The following is a 23,196-nucleotide window of genomic DNA, read 5'->3' as shown; positions in this document are numbered from 1 at the left end:
TAGCTGGGTCATAATTTAATATAGCTCTGCCAGATGATGGAAATCTCTTGTTAGTGCGTCTTCCACCTGAAAAATGTTTGTTACATTTTATTTGTTTGTTTTAAACATAAGTTTTGGTAGTCTTGTAATTTCATGCTTGGTTTCACTAATGAGGAAGAGAGTTAATAAGCATCAATAATGGCTGATTTATAAACAAATACTCCCTCAAAAAAGATACTTTTCTTTACCTTGTTTTTCTTCCAAGTAAATAATATCAGAAATAAATAAAATTTGAAGCACACACAAAAAATTACAGTATAGTTAACATTTTTAACTTTTTATTTTGAAATAATTTTTAACATTCAGGGTGGTTGCAAAAATAATACAAATGCCTTCCAAAAACTGAAGAGAGGGGAAAGCTACCAGACTAATTCTATGAAGCGAATATCACACTAATACCAAAGCAAGATAAATATACTATAATAAAAGAAAATTGCAAGTGAATATATCTCTAAGGAATATAGATGCAAAAACCCTGAACAGTCAGTGTACTTGCAATCGAATTCAACAACATGTTAAAATCTTCTTACATCACAATCAAGTGGGTTTTATCCCAGGTATGCAAGAATGAGTCAAAACAAGATAATCAATCAATGTAATTCACCACATTAATAAATAGAAGGAGAAAAAACCACAATCATCTTAATTGAAGCAGAAAAGACATTTGACAAAATATAGCACCCTTTCTGGATAAAAATCACTTCAAAATATAGGAAAAGAAGGAAACTTTCTCAACATGCTAAAGTGCATACATAAAAAGCCCATGGCTAACATTGTACTCAGTGGTGAAAGACTGAAAACTTTCCTGCTGAGATCAGGAAACAAGGATGCCCCTTTTCACCACCATTACTCAATATTGTGCTAGATGTTCTAGCTACAGCAATTAAGCAAGAAAAAGAAATAAAACATATCCAAATGAGAAAGGAAAACATATAAATTTCACTGTTAGTAGATGACATGATCTTATATACAGAAAGTCCCAAAAACCCACAACAAAGCTACTAGAGCTAATAAACGAGTTCTGCAAAGTGGCAGAGATAAGATTAACATGCAAACATTAGTAATGCTTTTATACACTAGTAATGAGTAATCTGAGAAGAAAATCAAGAAAAAAAAAGTCCAATAGCTACAAAAAGAATCTAATATTTAGGAATAAACTTAAACAAGGATCTGTATTCAGAAAACCACAAAACATTGCTAAAAGAAGTTAAAGGAAGACCTAAACAAATGGAAGGACATTTTGTGTTCATAGATTGTAAAACTAAATACTATTATGATATCAATTTTACCCAAATTGATTTTCACATTTAATACAATCCCAATCCTAATTTGAACTGCCTACTTTGTAGAAACAGAAAAGCCAATTATCAAATTTATTTATAAGGTAAGGGACCCAAAAAAGGCTAAAATATCTTTGAAAAGAACAAAGTTGGAAGACTCTTACTTCCTGTCTTTGGAGCTTATTACAAAGCTATAAATTACACCAAAAATATATAGGGGCTGATAGGCTAAAATGTAAATCATAATGTAAAACATAAGATAACTAAAATTTTAGAAAATTGTATAGTCTAAAATAAAAACCACAATGTAAACACAAATGTTACCTTGTTTGAAAGCTATTGTCTCAATATCTGTACATCAGTTTCAGTAAATATAGTAGGAATATGTAAAAAGATTATTGCTGCGGAAGGGAAAAGGTTTTATGTTGGATATATGGGAGTACTGTATATTGTATATATGAATTATTGTGATCTAAAACTCTTGTGAAGATAAGCTTAATAATTAGAAAAAAGAAAAGAAAAAGATAGGATGTAGAATTTTTCCAAATTAATATGTATTCTATATCTAACCTTTAAACTCGTCGCTATATTCCATTTTACTATTGAGGGAACCTGGCAATATATTGGGCTTCACTTTTCAGGTAGTTTTGGATCACAGAGAGGTTCAACAATGGCAATGGAGGAATACTGGTGTGAGATGTTATTGACAGGGGACACATGGTTGGCAGGGAGTTCTCCACGGCATATATCCAGGGTACATAAAAATGTTTGGATATTTTCATAGTGGAAACAATTAAAAACAACAACTGAGGGAGTGCTGAGTTCCTAGCCAGGGGAGCTCTATCACAGTCCCTAAAGGAACAGCAACAATCCCCCAAGTGCAACGGCAAAGACTGAAAAAGAATGAAGGTCCAACAATGAGCCCCTGATACTAATGACTATGCTTGTGAGCCTGTGCACCTGAAATAAGAACAAGGCCTAAAGCTGCAGTGTGCCTAAGAGTTACCTCCTGAGAGCCTCTGTGTTGCTCACATGTGGCCAGTCTCGAAGCCAAACTCAGCATGTAAATGCGTTGCCTTCCCCCCAGCGTGGGACATGACTCTCAGGGATGAGTCTCCCTGGCACCGAGGGATTACTACCAAGTACCAGCTGATGATGTATCTAGAAAAGGACCTTGAATAAAAGGTTCAACTCGGAGCAACAGAATATCTCAGTCTACACATAATAACAGGAGTTAAAAATGCTTTTTGACCTAAATCAAGGGGGAAATGGAAAGGACAAATGAGTTTATATGGCTATGAGTCTCCAAAAAAGAGCCGGGAGGTTATCAGCGGGATCGCCCTTATGCACACCTCAGCAGAATCCCAGAGACAGATAAAGTAGATACAACCCCGGGTATTGATTCTTCTGAGGGCTACAGAGACCCACAGGTTCTATGGTTATGGCAGATGGAGTTCAGTGCCATGTCAGTTGGCCCTTCTTTGGAGTTTGTGTTTCTGTGTGATGGAGCTGGACTCAGAAGTGATCTTTTTTCATAAGCCTTTCCTGTTACTTTACCATAATTGTAGTTGGTGCTGGGGTTTAATATATACCCAGGGGATCTGAATCTCTGGACTGACCATATGATAGCCAGGCCCTGAACCTCAACAGACTTCAGCTCCTCCACTCTGGTTTATTGGACTTACCCCACTCAGCTAACATGGAGGTGAAGAAGGTCAACCACCACACCAGGGAGTCAAGAGTGCCTACAACTGAAAGCAGGAGGATTGCATCCAGCATCCATGTGGAATCTAAGCCCCCTCTTGATATAGATGTGGAGTGGACACAACCAATCCAAGGTCCACAGGATGGAGGAATAGAATATGGATTAGAATGGACTTACTGATATTCTATTCATGAACTATTGTGGTTAGTAATCAAAGAAAATGTGGCATTGGTGTGGAGAAAGTGGTCATGGTCAGGACTTGGAGTTGTCCTTGGTGGTGCTGCAGGGACAACTACTGGACATTGTATGTCCTTGTATGGCCCACTGGATGGAACGTGGGAGAGTGTGGGCCATGATGTGGACAATTGACCATGAGGTGCAATGATGCTCAGAGATGTATTCACCAAATGCAATGAATGTCTCATGATGATGGTGGAGAATGTTGCTATGGGGGGAGGAATGCGGTGAGGGGGATGGGGGGTATATGGGGACCTCATATTTTTTGAATGTAATATTAAAAAAATGAATAAAGACAAAAAAACCCAAAGCTATAGTGATCAAAACAGCATGGTATTGGCAAAAAGGTAGCTGTACTGACAAATGGAACTGAATTAAGACTTCAGAAATAGACCCTCAGATCTATGATCAGTTGATTTTCAGTGAGCTTGTCAAACCCATACAGCTGAGATAGAACTGTCTGTTCAACAAATGGTGCTTGGAGAACTGGATATCCATTTCCTAAAGAAGGAAAGAGGGCCCCTATCTCACACCTTACAAAAAATGAACTCAAAATGGATAAAAAAACCTAAATATAAAAGAACCACAAAACTCCTAGAAGAAAATGTCTGAAAATATCTACAAGATCTTGTGGAAGGAGGTGATTTCTTTTTTTGTTTGTTTGTTTAATTTTAATTTTTATATCAATGTTACAAGTATCTCATTAACACAAGATAATAACTACAATGACAATAAATCTACTTTAGTCCATGGTTATAAGCCCCCCCTTTTTTTGTTCATTCCTTACTCTTAAGGGATTTGGGATGATGTCCACTCTGCCCTGGGCTGAGAAGGAATGTAGATGTTATGGGACAGAGGAAAGGGACTGTTTTGCTTGCAGTTGAAGATACCCCTTGTTTTTGGGATGGGACTTGTTCATAATCATCATTTTGTTAGTCGTCCAGGGCAAGGCCAAAGAACAAGGATTAGGAGTTGGAGGCAACTCTATGGCAAGTGAAGAATTCAATGATTAATGTCTCTGAGAAATATACTTAACAGACAAATTGAAAATCATAGGTTCAAATAAAAGGAGTAGAAGAATCATGACTAGGGGACTTATAAATGAGTATAACTATGCTATGTTGGGGAAATAGAGGACCATATATTCCCAGATAGGACCTACACAGAGGGTGCTGATTTCATGAGGCCGTGTGGCTTGCTGAAGGTGTCTGGACACCTGCCGAGCCCTGGGGAGCACTTTTGCTTGAGGCTTTAATTGATGTGGCAGTGTGTGACATCTGCCTGAGGCCTGCATAAGTATAACCTTTGGAATGACCTCCCTACACAGCCTGAAGTCTCTTAGCCATCAAAATTTTGTTTTACTTAATATTTCCCCCCACTTTTTTCCAAATGCATTGCTGATTAATGCTTGGTAATAATCTGGAGGTAGTCTCAGAAGACTTACAACCACAAGCAATGAAAAAAAAAATAGACAAATGGGACCTCTTTGAAATTAAATAATTTTGTGCTTCAAATGTCTTTATCAAAATGGTGAAAAGGCAGCTTACTCAATGGAGAAAATATCTGAAAACCACATATCTTATATGTATTTAACTTCCAGGATATATAAAGACATCTTACAACTCAATGATAAAAAGACATTTTTCAAAGAGGAAATACATATGGTACATGAAAAAATGTTCAAGATCACTAGCTATTAGGGAAATGCAAATCAAAACTACACTGAGATACCATCCCCCACTTTATAGAAGGGCCATTATTATTATTATTATTATTTTCTACATATATATTCCCCTATTCAATCTGGGCTGCCACAAAGGCAGAAAGTGCAGGGAGTTTTTTCTTCTGCATCCTAGTGCAAACCAAAAGAACAACAATTTGTTCAAGGTCTATCAGTAGATGCAGCTATTCTTTTTTAAAAAAGAAAATAATAAGCGTTGGAGATGCCATCTTGCTTCAACATGTGGCAACTGAGTTTGGTGAGAAAGCAACCTTGAATTGGACTCTTCAGGAACTTCTAAGTGTAAGCTTTTACCCCAAATAAATATCCTTTATAAAAGCCAGCAGATTTCTAGCACTTTGCATCAGCACCCCTTTTGCTGACTAATACAGGGGGATAGATAAGAATGTATTATTTACATGACTTTTTAAGTAAACCTGTATCTTAATTAAAAAAAAACTTACAAGACTTTTTAAAAAACAACATTAAGCTAACTGAAAGAAACTAGACAAAGTACTACATAATGTATGATTTTATTATATAAAATGTAAAAATAAATTCGTAAAGTCAGAATTAGATTAGTGGTTCTGTGGGGCTGGGAAGGATAGAGGGATTGAGAGGTGACTGCTAAGTGGTATGGGGCTTTTCTTTTTGGAATAATGAAAGTGTCCTAAAAATTGATTGTGGTGATAAATTCACAACTTGGTGATTATACTAAAACCATTAATTGTACAGATGGATGGAATGTAAGATATGTGGATATATCTCAGTTAAACTGCTTTTAAAAAAAGGTATGGTATTGCCAGAAAGACAGACTTAAAGACCGATGGAATTGGACTGAGAGTTCAGAAATAAACCCTCTCTATGGGCCAACTGATTTTTTTTTAATTTTTAATTTTTTTATTGAAGTATATCATTCATACATGAACATGCATAAACAATAAGTATATAGTAAAGATTGTGAACTTACAAAATAAACGTATATAACATTATACAGGGGTCTCATACATCACCCCTCCTCCAACTCTTTGCACTGGTGTGAAACATTTGTTACAAACTATGCAGTAGCATCATCAAAATATTACTTCCAACTATAGTCCTTATCTTACATTTGATGTATTTTTCCCCTAACCCATACTATTTTTTAAAAATATATTTTTGTTACAGATATTATAAACTTGCAAAACAATCATACAGATGTGTAGATTTCCCATACAACTCCACACCCTGGTGGAACATTTGTTACAGATTATAAGACTATATTATCAGACTACTACCACCAATCATGGTCCATAGCATACATCTGGCACACTTTCTCCATACACCTCCATTATCAACACAGTATAACTTTAATATTCTTGCATCAAATGCCATAGTATTGCTGTAAACCACATCTATAGGTCACACCAATTGTAGTTTTCCCATGCTTCTCCATATTCCCAATATTACCATCACCCTGCAATAGTGATGTACATCTGCTCTAGCTCACAGAAGGATGCTCTTGCATTTGCACCCTTAACCACAATTCTCAACTGCCTATGGGTTCACTGTGTTATTCAGTCCCTAGATTATTCTTTAACTTTCTTTCTATCGACATGTACTTCCCAGACTACCTTTTTCAGCCACAATCCCATTTATAAACCAGTTGCTAATCACTATAATATGTTACTTCAACTCTATCCATCTCCACACTTTTATAGTCAAGTTAATTAAAACTTTTACATACATTAAGCATCCATAGTTCTTCTCAACCCTCCTCTTATCCCCTAATAACCTGTACTCTAGGTTTTAATTCCATGTGTTTATTATTTGTATTTAGTTCATATTAATGAGACCATGTAATATTTGTCCTTTTGTGTCTGGCTTACTACACTTAGTATAATGTCTTCAAGACTCACATGTTATCACATATGTCCCAATTTCATTTCTCCTTACTGCAGCATAGTACTGCATGCCAATTGATTTTTAACAAGTGTGTGAAGTCCACTCAATTGGGAAAGAATAGTCTCTGCAACAAATGGTGCTGGGAAAACTGGATATCCATATGCCAAAGAATGAGGGTGGACTCCTGCCTCAAACAATATACAAAAATAAACTCAAAATGGTTAAAGGCTTAAAAACCAAAACCATAAAACTTCTAGAAGAAAACATAGGGAAGCCTCTTCAGGAACTTGTGTTAGGCAATGCTTTCTAAAACTTGCTCAAAAGCATGAAAAGAAAAAAGAAAAAGAACAAAGAAAAGAAGATAAATGGAACTTCAACAATTTTTAAAATTTTTGTGCACCAAAGGGCTTCATCATGAAAGTAAGAAGACAACAGAATGGGAAAAATATTTGGAAATCATATAAATGATAAAGGTTTAATATTCATATTATAATAAAAAATCCTACAATTCAACAACAAAAAGAAAAACAATTTAAAAATGGCAAAAGACCTGAATAGACTTTTCTCCAAAAAAGATATGCAAATGACTAATAAGCACATGAAAAGATGGTCAAAATCACTAGCCACAAGGGAAATGCAAATCAAATCCACAATGAGATACCATTTCTAGATATCCTCAAGAATAACTACTATTATAGAGAAGGGAAGTAAGTGTTGACAAGTATGTGGTAAAATAGGAACATTTGTTCATTGTTGGTGGGAATGTAAAATGATGCAGCCAAGATGGAATACAGTTTGGTTGTTCCTCAGAAAGTTAAGTCTATAATTACCATATGACCCAGTAAGCACATACTTAGGTATATACCCCCCAAAAAATTGAAAGCAGGGACTTGAACATATATTTGCACACTGATGTTCACAGTTGCATTATTCATAAACGATTCATCTGTTGACACTTGGGTTGCTTCCATCAATTGTAATAAGATACCACACTAAATCAAAGTATTAATTATAGGGAAAAAGTTGTGCAATGGATGGATATATGGGAACTCTATTTTCTGTAAGATTTTCCTACAAACTTACAACTTCTCTAATAAAAAATAAATAAAAAAAACAGTGCACACGTGTACCCTAAACACTGTGTTCTAACAAACACCATTTAGCTTTAGATTCTTTGGACAATCCTATTATATTTGGATAAGATATTGTATCTGATTATGACTATCCTGGTAGTGATATTGTTTTTATAATCTCATCATCTTATGAGATTTTACTATTTAACTTTGCCCACAATGCATTATATGCAATTTTTAAAAAAATATTTATTTATTTCCCCTACCCCCCTTGTTTTGCACTCGCTGTCTGCTTTCTGTGTCTGTGTGTTCTTCTGTGTCTGCTTGTTTTCTCTTTATGTGGTGCTGGGAACTGATCTTTGGACATTCCAGAGTGGGAGAGAGGTGCTCAATCTCTTGTGCCACCTCAGCTCCTGGTCTGCTGTGTCTCTTACTGTTTCTCCTCTGCATCTCTTTTTGTTGCATCATCTTGCTCCACCAGCTCTCCATGTGGGCCAGCTCTCCACGGGGCCAGCACTCCTGCGTGGGCCAGCACTCTGTGTGGGCCAGCTCTCCACTCAGACCAGCCTGCCTTCATCAGGAGGCCCTGGGAATCAAACCCTGGACCTCCCATATGGGTAGATGGGAGCCCAGTCACTTGAGCCGCATCCTCTTCCCCATATGCAATTTTAGTTCCTTTAAAGTTGTGTGAAAGTTTGTGAAGAGCTCTGATGACAGCATCCTTGGAGCCTTTAATTGTATTCAGTTGTTTCACACACAGCTAGTTTAAACCAATTATTTTAAGTAATTCATTAAGTTCATCAAAGGAATTCAGCTTTTTTAAATAGAATCAAATGCTCTCACTCACTATGCACTCACATGTCATTGATCTGCATACTATTTATTTATATTACATAGCTATAACCAGATGTGTAACATCCATAAAAAGACTAGGGCAAACATAACTGGATCTTGTTAAGCATGGAATTTACATAGTGTCCCTGGGTAAACCAGAGATCAACTTTCTTGAACTTTAGTGTCTAATTTTGTGGGATATTTTCACTTATTGGGGTTAAAAAGGAGGTCAGTTGTTCTGGAAAGTTAGGAGAGTGGAGGTGAAGTAAAGTCCTTCCACTCCAGTCCACTGTGGCAGGATGACCGTATCGGAGATTGAGTGTAAGCCTGGGTGAAGGGAAGAGAAGGATCCAATCTCTCTCTCACCTTGGACTCCTGCTAAGCCTGGAGCTCATGGCACTTCGGCTTGCAGGATGCCCTCTAAGGCCTGAGCAAGGGCAGGATAGGGCCACAGAAAAGAGCAAAAATAAGCTTTTAAGAGGCATTGTGTTCTGGTGTCCTTGAAGTTTTCTAACCCAAAGCACCGGGGCAAAAATATTAATAAAATGTGACAGAAATATATCAGAAATTACCCAAAAAGTGTGTATTTTTCTTGTTGTGCTTTTTTAGGACATGCAGTGGTGTCAGGAGGTAGACAGGCAGGAGTCAAGCCCTCAGACAAAACCAGAGTGAGCTATGATAAGGTCGATAATAAACATTCAATGGTACGATGAAAGGTGAAAAGGGAGAGAAAAGGAAAGGAATCGTGGGACAAATAGAAAGCACAAAAACATCCAAATACACCGATAATTACAATGCATGCAAACAAAAATGTTGTCATTAGATGAAAAAAGTTGCTCAGTCTGGAGTAAAAAAGAAAAAAACAAAACCACATAGCTTTAAACTGTTTCAAGAGCCAAATTTAAAATATTGGTAAGCAGAGTGACTGAAAGTCTAAGTTTGAAAATCACGGCACAGCTAATTTTTTTTTATGTTTGCTGGAAATTCCATGCCTCTTATAGGATGGGAAACCTATGGCTAAAAGGAAAGATAAACTGGGATGCAGGAGAGGTTCACAGAATTTCTAAAAAATGCACTTGATTTCTTCTGTTTGTTGGAATTCTCAGGCGTTTAGTCCGTTGATTTAAATCAGGGGCGGGCAACCTACCGCCCACAGGCCAAATCTGGCCGGCCACCTCGGGTAATTAAGTTTTATCAGAACAGAGCCGCACTCATTTGTTTATGTCATTTCTACGGCTGCTTTTGCACTACTCTGGCAGAATTAAGCAGCTGCAGCAGAGACCACTTGGCTCACAGAGCCTAAAATATTTAACAAAATGTTTGCCAACCCTGATTTACATTATGAAATCCAGTGCAAAGGCCGGGAAAATGCTGTGACTAGGAGGGCAGTATCAGCAGCAGAGGCAATTTAGCTTACTCCCCACCAACCGTGTGACATTAAGCTACTTAACCTTTCTATTATTCAGGTCAAATGAGGATAATAACCACAAGTATATTTTACAGCTGTTGGGAAGATGAAATAAACAGCATTTAGTTCATGTAGGCATGTAGAGCAGTATCTGTGGACAGTGACGGTTCAATAAATATAAGGGCGGCATAGACAATGTTTGGAACAGACAAATACGGATTGGCGAGTCAACAAAGTGGAGAAGACAGGGCTCCATCAGTGAAGTGCATTTGATTAACCTTTCAATAAAGCGCTTCGGTACAATCAGGGACGTCAAGACCTAACTTGGAGCACCGCTGCGTGTGGGACTCCTTCATCTCCTACACCTGTCATGGGGCTGGTTATTTTATCAGCTGTCTTGATGCCCTGCCCAGATCCTCCTGCAGGAGAAGGCTCTTCTCACCTGGCTTCTGGAAGGGCTGCTGCGGCCAGTTGGCAGCCATCTTCGGCAATTTCCTTGGCTGAAGGGAGTGACCAGGTCAGAAGACATTGATATCTTATCTGTTAGAGTGTCCATCAGACCTAGTTAGCCACTACGGCCAAGGAGATGGCTGGCCAGACCGTGACGCTGAGACCCGCTGTTGCACACACACGGCGCCTCCTGGAAGCACTGGCTGTTGTGGGGTTTTGTGATACGGAGAGGCAGTGGCCTATGGAAGCCATAACTGAAGAGGGTGGGAGCCTGTTCCCAGAGTGGTATACTCCCTACATCACTGACTTTGATGCTGTGGTGTGTCCACACTGGTAGAATCCAGAGGTCTGGGAGCCAAGGCATTAAAGCAGGAGTGGGCCCACTTGGTACCCCTCCAGGACCCACTTGGGGATTTTGTGCTCCCCATCTCCATGCTTGTGTTCTATGGGTTTAGAGAGCCCAATGACCAGATGGGTATCCACCAAGAGACCCAGTGAACTCTCGGTTGTGGCTGCCTGGGCACCTTTGGTTCCTAGAGCCAAGGACCAGCAGGCAAGAAGAGGAGCCACCATCCCGGTAGGAGTCATTGATTCTGGTCCACAAGAGGAGATACACCTGCCGGTGAAAGATGGGCAGGGAAGAACTGGCTGGACACCCTGGAGATCCACTCGGGCTCCCCGGGTTTCCATCTTGCCCAGTCAGGATGACGACTGGACAAACGCAGCAGCCACGGCCTGAGAAGAGCAAGATGACTTGGCACACAGACCCTCTCCAGGAAGGGGATCTGGGCAAGACCAGGAGGGTCCCGGGTGCAGGTGAAGGCACTCTAGAATGGTTGGCTGTGGAGGGAGATATGGGGCAGGTGTGGCCTAGACAAGGTGTGGGGACAGGGGCAGCAGGAGCTACAGCTCTTCCTGCTTTCCCAGGGAAAAAAAGGGCTCACTGGAATCATAAAGATGCTCTTCCCCCAAAGTATAAGAAATGGCTTGTAATGGATGCCGTGCTGTGCTTCTCAGGGAAAGCTGCTGGTGGAGCTGGCAGACACCCCTCATCTGCTGGTGGAGCTGGCAACACCCCCCATCAGCAGGTGGAGCTGGCAACAGCCCTCAGAAACGTCAGTTCTCATAGAGCTGCTTCACCTGAAATGAGTCACTTTGCCCAAAGTCACACACCCATTCATCATCAACACAAATCCGACAGCTGGGGATGACAGGGTAGAGAGTCCCAGTGCGCCCCTCATCTTGCAGCTGCTCTGAAGACCCACAGGAATCCTGCACTGCTGCCCAGCTCCTGACGCCGCCCAGTCTGCTTTCTCGCCGAGCTTTCCTCAGCTGGGGACTCCAAGGGCACACACTGATAAACTTCTCCGCCTCGACTTTAGTGTCTTCCGTGTCTCAAGGTCTGCTTCTCCATCTGGAGCAGTTACTTTAACCAAAGTATATAAGAAACTGCAATGTTTTCTCTTTGTTCCATTAGGACATTAGGCTCAAATCTGCATCAGAAGTTACTGAGCACCGTTTTGATGTCCCTGTACTAGATGCTGTGTATTATGGGATAGAAAAAGGTGTGAACAAGGCCTGGTAACTACCCTGCAGGGAGTAATCGAGAGGGGGGATAAGTCATGTGCATACAAAATTATAAACCAATGGAACTAATAATAAATATCATAGGGAGCTTTAGGAGGATAAAAAAAGGAGTATTTCAGTTCAAATGTGGTGAAGTGAAGACAGGGTCTAGGAAGAGGTATAAGCCAGTGGCCCTTGAAGAGAGAGAACGTACACACACAGCGGACAACGGAGGCAGAACAAGCAGCATGAGGACATCGGCAGAGGCTACGACAGGGTGGATTAGAGGAAGAACATGTTTTTATTTGTCTGGAACTTGAATGGCCTCAGAATTTGCAGTAGAGGACAGGTCTCCACGGCGTTCGGAGGCAGGGTGTGGGGACACCCCAGGGCCAGGGCAGGGATTCCTAGTTTTGTTTTACGGACATAAAAACTTATTTTCGGTTTGTCATCAGAGAAAAATCTAATGCAAATGAACACTTAGAAAGTTTATGAGGCCATAATTTGTTGGATGAATAAAAAGAGAGTATTGGTTGGCGGCAGGGAGCATCCTGACCTTGACCCTTCTACAGCCGCAAAGCAATTCACCATCAACCCTCTTTCCCAGTATCTATGTTTTTCTATATATTTTCTCAGTTCCTGCCACTACCATCCCTACAGCCTGAAACGGAGTCATTAAATTTCTCGGTATCCTTTCTCCCATGCCCTCTATCCCTCTCCCCTATGCAGGCACAAACCTGAGAAGTCAGCTACCACAGCTGTGTTGCTAAGCTTTGTGTACCTACCAATGAGCATGGTATCTGGCATGAAGTACGTTCCCAACAAATAATTATTGAATAAATTTGTTGAATAGCCTTCTAACTGGTTTCTAAGCTTCTGGATTAACTCAGTCCAAATATATTCATAGTGAAACTAGAATGTTCTACTCCCCATATCTAAATGTTCTAGACTACTTAAAACATTAGTCCTACCACGTTCCTTTAAATGTGCTTAAGTCTCTTCACTGCGTTAACTTTCCTTATTTGGTAAAGCCCAATATACTTAGCATCATTTACAAAGTCCTGACTGACCTGATCTCTTTCTATCTTTCATAATTTTATGCCACCTAATAATTTTAATATAACAGAGAAACTATTTTTTAATAGAGAAACTGCTCTCGTGCATATACAGCAACTTGCTACACCTTAAAACAGAAACCTAAATTCTCTAGCTTAGTTTGAGAGCCTCTCCACAGCCTGCCTCAAACACTGCATCTTGCTACGTCTTCCGCCGCCCTAACTCAAACCTTTTGTGGCCCAGTTTGGAGAGAGAATTTTTCTTCGCAAACCTAATGTGCCTCATACTTTTTCCATGAACACTCACACCCCTCCAGATAAAATTCCTTATTTCAAAATGCCTAGTTGTGGAAGGAATGAAATAAATTATTAAGTTGCTTAATTAGGGGACGTGCCGAGGCCTTAGGCAAGAATGGGGTTGGTGCATCCCGGCTGTGGAGGGAAGACTTGCACGGCTGGAAACTAAAGGCAGAAGAGAGGTTCCCGTTTACCCTTCACAACGTCTCGAATAAAAATATTTTTTAAAGTAAAAAAAAAAAATAAAGGCAGAAGAACAAGCCTGAGGTAACAAAGGCCCAGATTGCAAAGCATTCGCCGACCAGGGAAAATAATTTGAACTTTGTTCTGAATACTATCATGTAAATATTCTTAGCACATAAGCCAATTTCTAAAGTTTCTGGATACTTCTCATTATATCCAACTTTTACCCTGTAAAGTACACAGGAGCAAATTACACTCCATTTTTAGAGACTGGCAGACAGATGTCCAAAAAGTGCTGGGACTGGCCTAAAGCGCCCCGTAATTCAAGGTCAACAGCGGAACCAGCTCTCCGTCTTCTGATTCCCGGTCCAGAGCTCTAGACCACACATGAACTTGGGTTTTCCTACTGAGGGGAAGCGTGTTCTAACTACAGGGTTAGAGGACTTAAAAGAACATATTTCACCGATAAAACTACTACTACATCTTAGGAGAGGCTCTTCTGAAAATGGGGGAAATGATTTGTGATTTAAGTCTCGCTCCCTGCAGTCAGGGCGCCTCAGTAAAGGACAAACTGGGAGCCGTGTGGAACAGGAGACTTGGGTTTCTGCATTCTGGAAAACAAACCGGGGAGAACAAGAGTTCAGGTTCCACCTGAGCAGAACAGGAGGCTACATTCTGTGGGAAGAGCCTTAAATTTCAGGTATATAACTTGGTTCAATAGACGTTGGTTTTTCTGACAAATAGAGTTGGGCCCTGAGAGGGAGGTGTCCTGGCTTGACTCGTTGAGCAATGGAAGTGGGCACTGAGGAATCCCAAGGCTCTTGATACCTGAAGATTTCCGTGGCATAAGGAAGTGAAGTGAATGAGATTTTTAGGACAATGGTCCCTAGCAAAAGAGATGGGACCCATAATTGTTTGGGTATTTAAATCCTTTTAAAATGCACCTAACTACGGAAACAAGGATCTTTTGAAGGCTGTTAAAATAAGAAAAATTGTGCTTACTTAGTCTTGTTTAAATTAGGTTTTTAATGATTTACTTAAAATTTAACCTACATTTCCTCAGATAATTGGCATTTTCAATCATTGCTTTCATCTGCTAGTTGATACCACAGGGCTAAATTGCATTTAAATAATGTCTTGTTATAGGCACATGGTTAAACTGGGAATCGTAAATAATTCCAAGGCAAGGTTTGAAACAGCTAATAGCAATCACCTTGGGAATCACATGCATCTTTGTTCTCCATTTCCATATTAAACTCTTTTTCCTGAAAAAATAACCCAGAAAAGGAAACAATCTAAAATAAAACCAACAAAAGCAACCAAACAAAAACTTAGGAACAGTCCCATATTAATACCTAGTATTGATATTAATATTAAAATATTAAGCAGCTCCCTGGTAGAAATTTACTGGCATTAAGACAAGAATCTGGTAAGTGTGATCTTTGGTGTTTTTGACAAAGGAGTCGTGAAGAATGAAAAAGCAACAGTACCAGTACGGGATGTACGGTGGATGGCTGTACGCCTCATACTGTAATGCAAATGACTACTATTGATTTCTTTTTCTCACAGCACCTACTTAGATGCCGTGTAACCAAGTCCACAGGGACGAGGAAGGAAAGTGGAGAAACCGGGATTCTGGGCAGAACATAGCATTAAGCTGCTAGGTTTAGTTAGTATTTAAGACACTTGGAACAACAGCAGGCTGTTTCCAAATTGTTGTAAATTAATATACTTTCACTTTGAAGCCTAATTATAATTTTCATATTTTTACATTTTTGACTACCCAGCCAGATAACACTTTACTGTTTGACAAAGTCATCGATAAATCAATTTTTCATATAAGCAAAGTCAAGGAATTAGGGAAAGGAAAAAGTAAGCATTTTGTTTTATTTTACAACTTAAACTAAGTCACAGATCACATACTACAATTGATTTTCATAAAATATTTATTTGGGAATAACTGTAGATTCATAGTTACTTGCAAAATAAAATTACAAGAGGTTCCTGTGAACCCTTTCCCCCTCCTCCCCCAATATTAGCAAGGTAGAGTGAAGTACAGAAACCATGACATTGGCACTGGCACAATCTACGGAGCTTATTCAGATCACACAGTGATAAATACACGTGTGTGTATGTGTGTGTGTAGTTACATGCGATCACATTGCGTGCGTACCTTTGTGTATCTGTCACCACAAGGCTCCCTCATTTTTAGCCCCCTCCACTGGGCAATAGCTAATCCGTTTTCCATTTCCATAATTACATTTTATCAACCATGTCATATAACTAAAATCAGAGTAAATAACCTTTTAAGACTGGAATTTTCTTTCACTCAGTTGAACTCTCTGGAGGCCCATCCAAGTCGGCCTGTGCACCAATAGTCCATTCCTTTTCATGGTGTGGATGCGCCACCATTTATTTCACCATTTAACCCACCGAAGGATGCATGATTGTTTGCAGTTTTGGGATAATACAAATAAAATTACTATTAACATTCATGTACAGGTTTCGGCATAGATATAACTTTTCATTACTCTGGGATAAATATCCAAGAGCACAGTTGCTGGGTCATCTGGTGAATCCATTTTCAGTTTTAAAAGAACCTACCCAACTACTTTCTAGAGTAGCTGTACCTCTTCACATTTCCACCAAAGATGATGAGTGATCCAGTTTCTCTACATCTTCATCAGCATTTAGTGTTGGTCACTTTTTTGATTTTAGCCATTCTGACTGGTGTGTATTGTGGTGGTAATGGTAATTTGCACTTACCTAATTGCTAATGATGATGAACATCTTTTCACATGTTTATTTTCCACTTGTATACTGTCTTTGGTGAAATGTCTGTCCCTGTCTTTTGCCCATTTTCTAATTAGATTACCTTTTTGCTTTTCATTTTTAAGAGTTCTTTATATATTCTAGGTACAGATCTTTTGTCAGGTTGATGTGGGCTATGGGTGGAAGGCTCTTTGTCTCTTCAGAGATAACTAAGTTGTTTGACTTGTGGGTGTGGAACGGTAAGAGGCTGCAGTCCTGCCCTTAGGGACTGGCAGCGGCTCCAGTCCCAGGAAATGTTTAACAATGCAAGGGCTATAAACTTTAAGTATTTAGGGGAAATGCAAAAACCAAATAAGCTAAAGGCTTATCTAGAATGTCTGGAGTCCACGCTAAAAGCTTACCTAAGATGTGGAAGATATATGCTAATTGAAGCCTATTGAGAACTGAAACAAAGGGACCATTTGGCCTTTCCTCTCTGTATAAAAGACGTTTGAAAATCTTGTTCAGGGCTCGGGATTCAAACTGAAAGCTCCCGAGTCCGGCCGGCCGTCAATAAACCATTTTTCCTTCTCAAAATCATTCCTGAGTCCTGGCCTCTCTATACTCAAATAATTGAACTTCTCTTAAATTCCACAACAAGATAAATGGTTTCCAAATATTTCACACAATTTGTGGTTTGTCTTTTCATTTTATTAACAGGCTCTTTTATGGACAATAATATGTTTAAAAAACCTGACTGATCAGGAGAGTGACATCATCAATGGGGCAATGTAAGACAACCCCTGAAAAAAACTCCCGAGAGAGTCTGCAAATACAGGGACACATTTCACCCACTTAGAACCCTGGCGGACGACAGAGACTGGGGAAGCACTCCACAGACACCGAATCAAAGAAAGAAAAATAACAGGCAGGAGTTTCCGTCCCAGACCGCCAGTCCTCTCCCTCTCCCTCTTGGCCCTTGTGAAGCGGGGAGTCCTCCCACCCTCCTGAGGCAGCAGCAGCTGGGGATGGAGCACAGCCACGAGGGGAAGCCCAGGCCTGTGCAGGCACCCAGGGCGGACACAGTCCCTAAGGAGAGCTGCATGGGACAGGAGCCCCGGGGGTGACAAGCAGGGGAAACCCGAGCAGACCTGCAGCAGCCCAGTTACTACTGCTGGGACTCCCTAAATGCAAGACAGGCCTTTCTGAAGTGACACACGGCTCTGCGTTGATCCCACCCGGCTCCCCAGCTGGGATAACCCAACAGAGAAGAAACCAGAGGCCGAGAAGCTTCACCTAGGAAGAGAAAGGGGGAGTGGGATAGCTGAAGGAAGATGGGGCACTGAGAGAATTTAAACAAATCCCAGGAGCTGGGGGAAAATTCTGCACAAAAACCAACTGAACAGACCAAGATTGCAGTAACCAAGTCCCAATTTCCAATGAGACACCACGGAGACAAGAAGACACTGGTATGACAAATAAGGTACTGAAAGAGAAAACTGCCACTAAAAATCCTTTATCTGGCAAAACTGTCTTCAAAAAATGAGGAAGAATTTAAAATACTCACAGATGAAGTGAGACAGTCAACCAAAGGCCTGCCTCACAAGACTTAAAAAAGGGAGCTCTGCAAGATGAAAGGAAAAGACAAGAAAGGGATTTGGAGGGATGGGAAGAAGTGAAGCCTCAGGGAACAGTGTGTTATTGAAGCTAAGTATCTTTTCGAATTAGTAGGTTATATGTGTGAAACATGCAATATAAGCCCCAGGGTAAGTACAAAGAAACAGAAACAGAAATGAGAAGGGGATCAGTGAGATACATCACAAAAGGAAAATTATACAGAAAAAGAGGTTGTGATAAAGGAAAAGAAACAAAAAAAGACATGACATATATAAACCAAAAGATAAAATGGTTGAGGTAAATACTGTCTTCACAGTAATAACACTGTCTGTTAAAGGATTAAACACCCCAATCACAAGACACAGACAGGCAGAATGGATAAAAAAGCATGACATAGCTATATTTTGTTTACAAGAGACTCACCTTTGACCCAAAGACACGAGTAACTTGAAAGTGAAAGGTTGGAAAAGAAGGTCCATGCAAAGAGTAACCAAAAATGAGCTGGGGTTGCTATGCTAATATTGGAAAAATTAGACTTTAATCAAAAGCTGTTATAAGAGACAGAGAAGGACATGATATATTAATAAAAGGAGCAGTTCATCAAGAAGAAATAACAATCATAAATATTTATGCACTTAACCACAGTGTCCCAAAATATATGAGGTAAACACCAGCAAAATTGAAGGGAAAAACACACACCTCTACAAAAATAGTTGGAGTCTCAATATACCATTCTCATAGAACAAAGATAGAACATCTAAAGAGAAGATCCATAAGGAAACAGAATATGTGAATAATATTATAAATGAACTAGGTCTAGAAGAACCAAAAGAGAGGATATACATTTTTCTCAAGTGCATATCGATCATTCTCCAGGAGAGACCATATATTAGGTCACAAAATAAATTGCAATAAATTTTAGAAGACTGAAATTAAACAAATCTTCATCTCTGACCAGGATGAAATGAAGCTAAAAATCAATAATTGGAAAATCCATCAATGCATGGAAGTTAAATAATACACTCAAACAATCAATTGGTCAAAGAAGAAATTGCAAGGGGAATCAGTCAATATTTTGAGGCAAACAAAAACAAGAACACAATATATGAAAACTTAAGGCATGCAGCGATGGCAGTCCTAAGGGGGAATTTTATAGCCCTAAGTACTTACATTGAAAAGAAGGAAGAACTAAAATCAAAACCCTATTTACACACCTGAAGGAACCAGAAAAAGAAACAGCAAATTAATCCCAAAGCAAGCAGGAGGAAAGAGATAACAAAGATTAGAGCAGAAATAAATAGAATTGAAACTCACACACAAAAAAACACAATAGGGAGAATTCCAAAAAAAAGTTGGTTCTTTGAAAAGATCAATAAAATTGACAAACTCTTAGCTAGCCTGACAAAGGAAAAAGGGAGGGGAAAAATATGAATAAATAAAATCATAAATGAGAGGGGGGTATTACTCCTGACCCCACAGAAATAAAAAGGATCATAAAAGGATACTAGGAACAATAGTATGCCAACAAATTATATAACTCAGTGAAATAGATAAATTCCAAGAAACACACAAGCAGCCTACATTGAAAAAAGAAGAAATAGAAGACCTCAACAGAAAAATTACAAGCAAGTAAAGAGATTGAATAGGTCATCAAAAACCTCCCACAACAAAGAAAAGCCCAGGACCAGATGGCTTTACAGGTGAATTCTACCAATTATTAAAATAAGAATTAATACCATTCCAGCTCATATTTTTCAAACAAATTGAACAGGAAAGAATACTACTTAACTCATTTTATGCGGCCAGCATCATCATAATACCAAAGTCAGATAAAAATACTCTGAGAAAAAATTAGACCAAATCTCTTGTGAATACAGAAGCAAAAATCCTCAAAAAAATACTTGCAAATTGAATTCAACAGCACATTAAAAGGATTAACACCACAATCAACTGGGTTTTATCCCAGGTATGCAAGGGTGGTTCAATGTAAGGAAATCAATTAATTAACAAAATGAAGGGAAAAGACACATGATCATCTTCATTGATGGAGAAAAGGCATTTGACAAAATCCAGCATCCTTTCTTGATAAAAACACATAGAAAATAGGAAGAGAAGGAAACATCTTCAACATGATAAAAGCCACAGCTAACATCATACTCAATGGTGAAAAACTGAAAGCTTTCTCTTTAAGATCTGGAACAAGACAAGAATGCCACTGTCACTACTGTTACCCAATATTATACTAGAAGTTCTAGCCCGAGCAGATAGGCAAAAGAAAAAGAGAAATAAAAGACATCCACATTGTAAAGGAAGAAGTAAAATTTTCACTATTTGCAACTGATAGGATCCTATATATATAGAAAGTCCTGAAAAATCTACAAGAAAGCTAATAGAACTAATAAATGAATCTAGCAGATTGGTGGTATACAAGATCAACTCACAAAAACCAGTCATATTTCTTTTCACTAGTAATGAGTAAGCTCAAGAGGAAATCAAGAAAAAAATTTCATTTCTAACAGCAATTTAAAAAATCAAATATCTAGGAATAAATTCAATCAAAGTTGTAAAGGACTGGTAAACAGAAAAGTATAAAACATTGCTAAAAGAGATTTTTAAAAAGACCTAAATAAATGGAAGGATGTTCCATATTCATGGATTGGAAGAATAGTTATTTTTAAAATATTAATTCTATTCGAAATTATTTACAGATACAACACAACCCCAATCAAAATCTAATAGCCTCTTCTGTAGAAATGGAAAAGTTAATTCTTAAATTTATTTGAAAGGGTAAGGGGCCCCAAATAGTGAAAAATATTTTGTAAAAGAAGAATGAAATTGGAGGTCTCAGACTTTCTGACTTTAAAACATATTACAAAGCCACAGTGGTCAAAACAGTATGGTCCTGGCACAAGGATAGCTAAACTGAGCAAATGGAACTGAATTGAGTTCATAAATAGACCTTCTCATCTATGGCCAAATGATTTTTTGACAAGACTGGCAAGCCCACTCACTTGGGACAGAATAGTCAACAACTACTGCTGGGAGAACTGGATATCCATATTCTAAGAAATGAAAGAGGACCCTATACCCCAAGATATACAAAAAACTAGCTCCAATTGGATCAGAGACCTAAATAAAAGATCCAGGGCTACAAAACTCCTAAAAGAAAATGGAGGGAAGTATTTTTAGTATCTTGTGTTAGGCAATGGTTTCTTCAACTCTACACCCAAAGCACAAGCAGTGAAAGAAAGAACAGACAAATGGATCCAACTCAAAATTAAAAACTTCTGTGCCTCAAAGGACTTGTCACTCAAGTGAAGAAAGCCTACTCAATGGGAGAAAATATTTGGAAATTACATATCTGATAAGGGCTTAATATCCAGAAATCCTACAACTCAGCAGTAAAAAGACTAACAACCCAATTTTTAAAATGGGCAAAAGACTTGAATAGACATTTCTCCAGAGGACATACAAATGACTACAAAGTACATGAACAATGTTCAACATCACTAGCTATTAGGAAAATGTATATCAAAATCACAATGATATATTATTTCACATCCATTATTAACAGAATGATAACTTATAAAAAACAGAAAACTACAAGTGTTGGAAAGGATGTGAAGAAATGGGAATACTCATTCACTGCAAGTGGCAATGTGAAAGGGGCAGCTCCTGTGGAAGACAGTTTGGCAGTTCCTCAGAAAGCTAAGTATAGAACTACCATAGGACCCTGCAATCTCCATACTGTGTATCTATACCATAAGGACTGAAAGTGACAATTCAAACAGATTTTTGCACACTGATATTCATAGTGACACTATCGACAACTGCCAAAATATGGAAGCAACCCCAGGGGCCCTCAGCTGATGAATGGATAAACAAAATGTGGTCAATACATACAATGAAATATTACTCAGCCATAAAAAGAATGAAGTCCTGTTATGTGTGACAAGAAGGTGAACCTTGAGGACATTATGCTGAGTGAAATAAGCCAGACACAGAAGGACAGATATTATGTGATCTCACAGACACAGATTAATTATGATAAGCAAAATCATAGTGTTATTTTAATATTATATTCTAGATTATAGGTTACCACTGGATCTACTGGGTGTGGAGAATGCAGAGTTAATGCTTCATTTGCACAGAATTTCTATTTAGGTTGCTGGTTAAGGTTTGGAAATGGATAGTAGTAATGGTGTCACAATAGTGCGAGTGTAATTAACAATACTGTGTTATATAGATGAAAGTGGCTAAAAGGGGAAACTTAAGGTCATATATGTTAATAGAATAAAAATTAAATGATAAAACATAGGACTGTGTAACACAGGGAACCCAATTGCAGACAATGGACTATAGTTATATTACAAGAATGATCTTTCATGAATTATAATGAAAGTATCATCCTAATACTTTAATAATAAACTGTCAATAAATAATTATTAATAATATTATAATGACAAACTGTTATTATAATATTAATAATTATTAATAAATATACAATAATTATTATTGATATTAATAGTTACTAATATTAATAAACTGTTAATGGTAAGTAGGTATGGGAAGTGGACTTGGCCTGTGTGATTAGGGTGTCTGTCTGCCGTGTGGAAGGTTCGCGGTTCAAACCCCGGGCCTCCTTGACCAGTGTGGAGCTGGCCCATGCGCAGTGCTGATGCGCACAGGGAGTGCCCTGCCAGGCAGTGGTGTTCCCCCATGTAGGGGAGCCCCATGCGCAAGGGATGCGCCCCGTGGGGAAAGCCACCCAGCGTGAGGGAGGGTGCAGCTTGCCTAGGGGATGCGCTGCCCACGCGGAGAGCTGACACGGCAGGATGACGCAACAAAGAGAAACGTAGGTTCCTGTGCCACTGACAACAACAGAAGCGGATGGAGAGGGCGCAACGGATGGACACAGAGAGCAGACAACTGGATTGGGGGGGGATAGGGGAGAAGGGGAGAGAAATAAATAAATAAATCTTTAAAAAAATAATAATAGGTAGGCATAAGGGGAAAATACACTTAATGTTAACCAAGGACAATAGTTAAAAGTACTACTTTAATAATCTTTCATCAATTGTAATGAAGGTAACTACT

At 38.9% G+C, this 23,196-nt stretch overlaps 1 protein-coding gene and 1 non-coding gene across 3 annotated transcripts in view; both read right to left on the bottom strand.

The window, feature by feature from the left end:
* Nucleotides 1-23,196, bottom strand: part of CNTN5 (contactin 5) — a 1,236,361-nt gene that overhangs the window by 705,989 nt on the left and 507,176 nt on the right. The gene's annotated exons all lie outside the window — the stretch shown is intronic.
* LOC111759323 (small nucleolar RNA SNORA31) lies at nucleotides 5,044-5,166 on the bottom strand. The gene has a single exon (XR_002793347.1). It is a non-coding gene; the product is annotated as a small nucleolar RNA SNORA31 (small nucleolar RNA).

Source organism: Dasypus novemcinctus, chromosome 27, assembly GCF_030445035.2.
Source record: "Dasypus novemcinctus isolate mDasNov1 chromosome 27, mDasNov1.1.hap2, whole genome shotgun sequence".
Classification (NCBI taxonomy): Eukaryota; Metazoa; Chordata; class Mammalia; order Cingulata; family Dasypodidae; genus Dasypus; species Dasypus novemcinctus.
Note: the sequence above shows the minus strand (reverse complement) of the source record. Positions and strands in the feature narration are given on the sequence as shown.